Source organism: Myotis myotis, unplaced genomic scaffold (assembly GCF_014108235.1).
Source record: "Myotis myotis isolate mMyoMyo1 unplaced genomic scaffold, mMyoMyo1.p scaffold_m19_p_1, whole genome shotgun sequence".
Classification (NCBI taxonomy): domain Eukaryota; kingdom Metazoa; phylum Chordata; class Mammalia; order Chiroptera; family Vespertilionidae; genus Myotis; species Myotis myotis.
Window position 1 is genome coordinate 79612087 of NW_023416313.1, and position 8083 is coordinate 79620169.

At 42.8% G+C, this 8083-nt stretch overlaps 1 long non-coding RNA gene across 1 annotated transcript; it reads right to left on the reverse strand.

Annotated features, from left to right (window-relative positions):
• Nucleotides 1-3094: 3094 nt before the first annotated feature.
• LOC118656747 lies at nucleotides 3095-6063 on the reverse strand. Its single transcript, XR_004967685.1, has 2 exons — nucleotides 5891-6063; nucleotides 3095-3290 (listed from the first exon to the last, which is right to left on the reverse strand). It is a non-coding gene; the product is annotated as an uncharacterized LOC118656747 (long non-coding RNA).
• Nucleotides 6064-8083: the final 2020 nt, after the last annotated feature.

Genomic DNA, 8083 nt, shown 5'->3' on the forward strand with positions numbered 1-8083 from the left:
GAACCACACAGTTCAGCAGAGCTATCAGTGTGGTGACACTATAGAGAGGAAGTTGTTAAGGCCATGAGATTAGGATAAATGTGTAGACATAGAGCAGACCCCAGGCCTTCCTTCATCTGAAGCCCAAAACTCCATTTACACCAAACACTCTCAGTACTTTTTACTGGAATCCTAAACTCTAGGATATTTCTAATTTTCATGATACAATAAGCACCAAGATTATAATATCTCTCTACTCTTTTATTAACAAAATGTTGAAAGTATTATAGATGTCCGTTTGTTTGTTTGTTTGTTTGTTTGTTTGTTTTTCCCATTGATCCACTCCACCCCACACCTACCCCTCCCAGGCCTTCATCACTCTATTGTTGATGTCCATATCTATAATAATAAAAGCATAATATGCTAATTAGACCGGACATCCTTCCAGATGAAGCCCTGGCTGTGAGGGAAGCCCGGGTCCTGGGTGCCAGAGGGAAGCCGGTGCCGGCAGCCAGGGGAAGAAAGGCTTACTCTTGCATGAATTTTGTGCATCGGGTCTCTAGTATGCATATAAGTTCCCCAGTTAAGGCCCCGCCCCCCGCCTTACCTCTGAAATTTATCATGCTTCTATGTCTCTGGATCTCTTTTGTTCATCAGTTTATTTTGTTCATTAGATTCCACATATAGGTGAGATCATGTGATACTTATCTTTCTATGGCTTATTTCACTTAGCATAATGCTCTCCAGGTTCATTCTTGCTATTGCAAATGGTAAGAGTTCTTTCTTTGTTACAGCTGCATAGTATTCCATTGTATAAATGTACCACAGTTTTTTAATCTGCTGATGGGCACTTAGGTTTTTTCTAAATTTTAGCTATTGTAAATTGTGCTCCTATGAACGTAGGGGTGCATATATTCTTTCTGATTGGTGTTTCTGGTCTATTAGGATATATTCCTACAGGTGGTATCAATGGGTTATATGGGAGTTCCATTCTTAATATTTTTAGGAAACTCCATATTTTTTTCAACAGTGGCTGTACCAGTCCCTTTGCTCCACATCCTCACCAACACTTGTCATTTATTGATTTGTTGATGATAGCCATTCCTCATTGTCATTTTAATTTGCATCTCTTCGTTGATTGGTAACTTTGAGCATTTTCTCATGTTTCTTGGCTTTCTATATGTCCACTTTGGAGAAGTGTCTATTTAGGTCCTTTGTCTATTTAATTGGATTCTTTGTCTTCCTTTTGTTAAGCTGTATGAGTTCTTATATATTTTGGATATTTACCCCTTATTGGATGTATCATTGACAAATATATTCTCCCATGCAGTGGGTTCTCTTTTCATTTTGTTGATGGTTTCTTTTGCTGTGCAGAAACTTTTTTATTGTGATGTAGTCCCATTTGTTTATTTTCTCCTTAGTTTCCTTTGCCCTAGGAAATGTATCAGTAAACATATTACTACGAGAGATGTTTGGGATTTTGCTGCCTATGTCTCCTAAAATTTTTATGGTTTCAGGATTTATATTTAAGTCTTTTTATCCATTTTGAGTTTATTCTTGCATATGGTGTAAGTTGGTGGTCTAGTTTCATTTTTTCATGTACCTGTCCAATTTTTCCAACAGCATTTATTGAAGACGCTATCTCACTCCATTCTATGCTCTTGCCTCCTTTGTCATATATTAATTGTACATAATGGCTTGGGGTGATTTATGGATTCTCTGTTCTGTTCCATTTACCTATATGCCTTTTCTTGTGCCAGTGCCAGGCTTTCTTGGTATTATGATTCCTCCAGCTTTCTTCTTCTTTCTTTCTCTTTTCATTCTTGGGGTATTGCAGATAACCCTTGAATGCTCATTGATAAGCCTTCCAGCATCTTGTCTAGTGTTTTCTTGACTTCATCTGTTCTAACAGCTTCTATTTCCTCTCTAGTTTGGCTACCCATTGTACATAACATCTTGGAATTGTTGTCTTATGTATTTTATCCTATTTTCCAGGACACAATCTTCTAATAGCTCCTGGGTCCAAGTAATCAAAGTAAAACCCTCCCTGCTTTGTCAGTGTGTGAACTATAGCCATTTGTCTTTAAATGTTTATTGTTACTCACATGTGACACAAACACGAGAATCTTTAAGCGTAGGGGTCCACCCTGTGCCAAGAACAATGCTGGAATTATCTCTTAAATGTGGCCTCCATTGCTCCTGATAGAAATCCAATGAAGATGCGACATGATGTATTTCTCATTCATTCATTAAAGGTGTATGTGTGAAACTACTGTCATAGTTTCCCTGCCTAATACTATTTACTGAAACTGGTTCTGGACTTCAAGGTAGAATAGGATCTAATATTATCCTCAGTAAAACCCTGAGAAATAAAAGGGATAAATGTCCCCATAAAGTTACTGTGATGGGGCCCCCACAGAGCCCACCTCCACTGGTGATGTTGTTGTATAGACCCGGAGATGAGTTTCTCTCTGGCCCAGGGCTTCTCAGGCTTCCATCCATGCCAGGCAGCACTAGCTCGGGTTTACTATGGCACCTCTTTTTCACTAGCTAGCCTCATCCTCTCTCTAACAGACTCCAGAGAAAAACAGAACAAGGAAAAACAAGAGAGACTTCTGCATCTTGGTCCTACCTCCCAGGGTTGTGAGGACTATTTGTAAACTATAAATTGGTAAAGTGCTATAACAGAATTGCCAAGTATTATTAATTGTGTCTGATGGCGAAACAGATACTCCTGGTACCAATTTCTGTATCAAGATTGTTAGTTGTAACCAACAGTAACTCTGAATAGTGTAAGAAGAAAATAAAATTTTAAATGGCTATTGGGAGGTTGGGAAATGGGCCAAGGCAACCGAGGCTTAACAGCCAGAGTCACAGCCAAACTTGTCCCACAGATAGGTCTTTGGAGGCACTTCTGACACCACCCCAGCCCCTGGACACCAGGCTCAGGATCCAGCACCATCAGCACTGGCCACAGGAGACTGCTGGGCTGTTGTGGTCCCAGGACTGAGCGTGATCACTTCTGTTTCTACTGAAATTCCTTCTCAGACTCCATCTTGCATCACTAGTCCTGTTATTCTGCTAGGGCTGCCAAAACACAGAGCCATAGACTGAGCACCTTAAACAACACAAGTTTATTGTGTACATTTAGAGGCCAGGGTCCGGGATCTGGGTGTCAGCGGGGTTGGTGCTTTCTGAGAGCTTTGATGGAGAATCTAGTCCAGACCTCTTGCTTTGGCTTGTAGATGGCTATCTTCTCCCTGTGTCTCTTCATATCGTCTTCTCTCTGCATTTCTGTGTCGTAACCTTCCCTTTTCATTAGGATAAAAGTCATATTGGATTAAGGCACACCCTAATTACTTCATTTCAGTGACCTCTATAAAGACCTATCTCCAAATAAAGTGACATTCTGAGATATTGGGTCTAGGACTTGAACACATGCATTTGGGGGGGGGGGCGGGTAAAATTCAGCTGGTACCACTACTTCTGCATACAAACTGTCAAACAGGGCTTATGTAATCCTGGTCTGCATCCCAGTTTGGGGAGGGTGGAGTGAAGAATGAGTGTATGCAGACTTTGGGTCTTCTTTAGTGTCCCCAACACTCACACAGGGAATTCCTCAGGCATGGGAAGGGTCAAGATCCCGAATGGCTGAAATTGTACATGTTTGTGTATGCTAGTGTGTATAGTGTGTGTGTGTGTGTGTGTGTGTTTGCGCGCGCACGCGCGCGCACGCGCGTGCCTTGCCACCTGAAATTCCTAATGGTGAGGATACTAACCCCTGATTTCCATAACCCAAGCACCATTAAATTGCCTTTCACTGATAGTTGCTAAAATCTGTGAGATACACATGAATTAGATTATAAAGCCACTAAGTAATACAGCTATTAAAATAGAGTAAAGAAATATCATCTAATAAAATGTGAATTAGACTGTGAAAAGTGTGGGCCAGCTTTCTGGATGCTTCATAAATTTCATATTACATTTTTGTAACTTTACTGTAGGTAGCCACAATTTATTGTCATCCTAATATGTTTTTTAAAAAGCCTAGTAGGTCCTTTTATGTCTTTGATGTTACTGCCAAGCTTTGCCTGAGCTGGTCGTCTACATGGGAATTTAGTCTCCTATAGAGTTTTCAAATTGTTAACATGATTTTTTCAAAATACTGCTAACATTTTGATTCCAGTGAAAGCATTATCTCACCAAAAAATAATGTACATCATTGTGTCTTTAGGAAGCATATATTTTGTGCACATCTGTGGAGTGCTGGCCTTAGGTTACAGAGTTATCAGAGCAGGAACTTCATGGCAAACCAACATCTGGTAACCAATGCTTTCGACAGAACTATACCTGATGCATGATGAAAACAAGAATCAGAGAACATGGTACAGAAGGTCACTCATATTTCAGGGTCAGAGCAATAGCCAAGGAAATGTGGGGTTGGTCCAGGAAGACTTGTAGAAATTTTGAGCTGGATTATACTAAAACATGTTACTGATTAAATGAAAATTGAGGTCAGGGAGAGTCATGGCTTTGTTAAAATAACTCCATTTTTTGATCTTTCTAAATCCCACTTGTCCGTGAGAAGGCACCTTCACAGGCTCTTCCTGACACAAGTTAAACAAAATCCCAAAATAGTTTTTGATATTTACAGATTTCATAATCTGGTCATTGCCCAGACAAATATTGACCATTCATGTGGGCCGCTGTAGACTTCACTTCTCAAGGAGATTTTGCAAAGTCCTGTTCTTGCCCATTGCCTCCCAGAAATGCCTTCCTCGTGGCCTCTGGGGACTGGAGTGCAGGCCACCTTCTCTGGTCCCTGAAATATGACAGGAACTGCTTGGGTGGTAGCTGAACCAATTTTGAGAAAACGAATGTGGGTCAGTAATTTGAGGCTAGTTTCAAATCTTTCAGTAAACATTATTCCTCCCAATTCTAAGAGAGAAAGAGAGAGAGATACGGTTTCAGAAAAATATGTAAACATGTTTTTCCCTAAGATTTCTGTATTTCCTGTGTCCAGTGAAGCCAGAAACACCACAAGTGCAGCCTTTCAGTATTTTTCCACTTCTTGGCTGGGTCTCAACCAGAATACAGCAAAGCAGAAATGAGCCATAATAATAAAAACTGGGCCCCTTCCAGGAAACCTGTCAAAGGAATTCAAACTGTTCCCACCAGTTCACTGGCAATAATGATTAGAGGAGAACTGGTCTGTATCACCTTAGTCAGAATGGCTGGGACAGTGATAGCAGAGAAAATGTCCCTCTTCTTCATGCTCCTCAGATCCTTTGTAATTGGAACCATGGGTTTTGCAGGTTTCTACATCTAAGCCACTCATTCTGAGGGAACTGAGGTCCAGAGAAGTGGATCTGAGATCAAAGCCAGGCCAGGGAAAGAGGCCAGGGCTCCTGGTCAGCGTCCAGGCCTTTCTCCATTCCCCTACTTAACTCTTGGCTCAGACCACCAGGGCCACGCAGGTGAGGAGGAGGAGCCTGCAGCTGCCATGGCAGCCACTGCACATCACCCTCCTTGAAGCCCTCTCCAAAGATGCCCAGCCTGTATGGGATCTGCACCACACACTTCAAGGGACCGAGTCTACTGGCCCGATTCCACCTGGTCACTTAGAAATTCAGAGTTTGGGAGCAGCAGCAAATGTTTGAGCATGTCTTTGTTTTCCTGTGATTACCAGGCCATTCAGTCATGATGGCACTGCCGTGAACTTGGCGTGTAGCCTCTGTTTTCTAATCTATAAGAGGGTGATAATGACGGCTGGTGAAGTGGCTCAGCACAGCGCCTACACATATCACCATTTGTATTATTAAATCATTAGTATTAAATTAGTATTAGACATGGTTGGTGTTTTTCCATTGATAGCATTTGCTGATAAATGTGAGTAAGGAGGCATAATTACCAAATAAGCTGGAAGAGTTCGTTGTCCTGGGTTCATTGGAGACCGTGGTGAGGAGTCAGTCAGAGGTGGTGGTGACTCATGTTGCCTTTATTCAGCTTTGGGCACTTTCTGGAGGATCTGGAATTCCCATGGGCCATGAATGAAATCTCTTCTTCAGCATTTACTTCTGTATTTCCAGCCCTTAAGAGAGAATTATCATGAAAAATGGGTTGTATATGAGGCAGTCTTTTTAACGCGTTTGAGTGCTCAAGAAGAAAAAAACAACACTCTTTTCAACATTAAGAGCAGGAAAGTAGATATTTTCAAATGCCAAAAAACAAACTAAGAAACTGTGAAGCTTCCTATGAGTGCGTTTGAGGCAATCCTATTACTGCTGAGATTCCAAAGCACTGGCTTTGAACAGAAGAAAAGCCACCTGTCAGGGAAGTTCATCCACACACACTGAGCTGGAGAAGTCACGCTCTTTCTCTCATAAAATCCTAAAACAGATGATTCACACAGCCAAGAGCTGAGCTGGATTAATTAATTTGGCTAATTTGAAATAATATGGCATTTTGACAGCATAATTTAGCCTCAGCTCAGTGATGAAAAACGGAGATCTTTCCCCAAGTGTTTCGGTCTTGGAATCATTTTAATTTTATGTTCAACTAATTAGTAATTCCAGTCACAGGAGGAAGGAAAAGAAAATACATTTCCTCAGTGCACGCTCAATAATTCTGTGCCCATGCGGACATCCATGCTCCTGAGTGCTCGCTGGAGACTGGGCTGCTTCCACCCGATAATGGACGATAATGGATGGATGGGGCTCTCACACCGCGTGCGTCTCAGGGGAGATGCGGGCTGATGACTCCCAGGACGGGAAAACTCTACCAAGCACATCACTCCGCCTCCAGGAGCACTTCCTCCTGAAAACAGGCAGCTATGAAGTTTATTTATTATCAAAATAAAGTATTTCCGCCATCTCCTTCAATCTTGTATGAAAAAACAAGTAGAAATCTTATGACCCAGGACAGGAAGCTGGGCATGAGTCCTGGAGGCATGAAACTGTTACACATGGAGGGGCCTGCGCTCCGAGGTTCACACTGTGACTCGGGAAAGAAGACGAGAGTGAACCTGGGCGGTAGTTAGTAAAGGAAGAAGAGCGGACCCTAAATGTCAGCCAACACCAGGGGATAGATAGCAGTGTGGCAAGGAGGACGGGCTTTCGCAAAGGGCAACCCACAGCCAGAGGAACTGAAATGAAGGATGCCTGTCTGTGCTGCTGTATCCCTCCCTCCGGAGAAGGGTGTGGCACATCTGAAAGAAGCCAGCAGGACCAGAACCTGGTTTCTGTGTCTCCAAAAGCCACCCCTACTTTTGTTTTTATTTTTACATGTTGTTTAAAGTCAGGAAATTGCTTGCTTTCAGGCAGTTAGAAAGCATTTAGTTGAGAGTTACTAGGTCATGAATATCACCCAACCCAACTTTATTTTAGATAGGAACACTGAGGTCCAAGTAGTTAAAAGACACCCCCCCCCCCCAATCAATGATGAAATTCAAAATTGCAGCCAGTCTCCTAAGCAGGGCTGACTTCCTATGGGTTTCAGATGGGAGTGTATTAGGGGAAATAAGACAAAACCGACGAGAACAGTCACAATTAGGACGAGAACCAAGAAGGCAAAGGGGTGGTCAGAGCCCCATCCATCCATTACCGTCCATGTTCCAGGTGCTGGACATCCACTGGTGCAGGAGCTGCTCACACTTGGAGGGGCATGAGTTGATCATCTGCTCTCCTGTGGACCTCACACCACCAGCTGGAATGCTAGCCCTTGGGCGTCACCTGAGCTCTTTTCCCAGAGTGAGCCCCCACTTTCCACCTGCAGCAAAGGCCTCCCCCCTGCCCCCCGCTTTGCCTTCCCATTCAGAACTGCCCCCAAGTGCTTTCATTCTGTGGGCTTAGCGTCCTCATCTACAGAAGCCATGGCTGCTCAAAACCACCTGTGAGGATGCTGGACTCCAGATTGGTTGTGGTTCATAGTTTGTGTTCTTTTGATCTTTTCTTTGAAATCAATTGCCCCTTCCATTTACTGGCACAACCTTTGTAGCCCTTCATACTTAAGGTGGCAATTGTCCTAACTTCTCTCTTTCTCCCTGTCCCCATCCTTCCTGCACTTTCCCTTCAGATGAAGCTCTTCACATGCCCATTCCCAACAA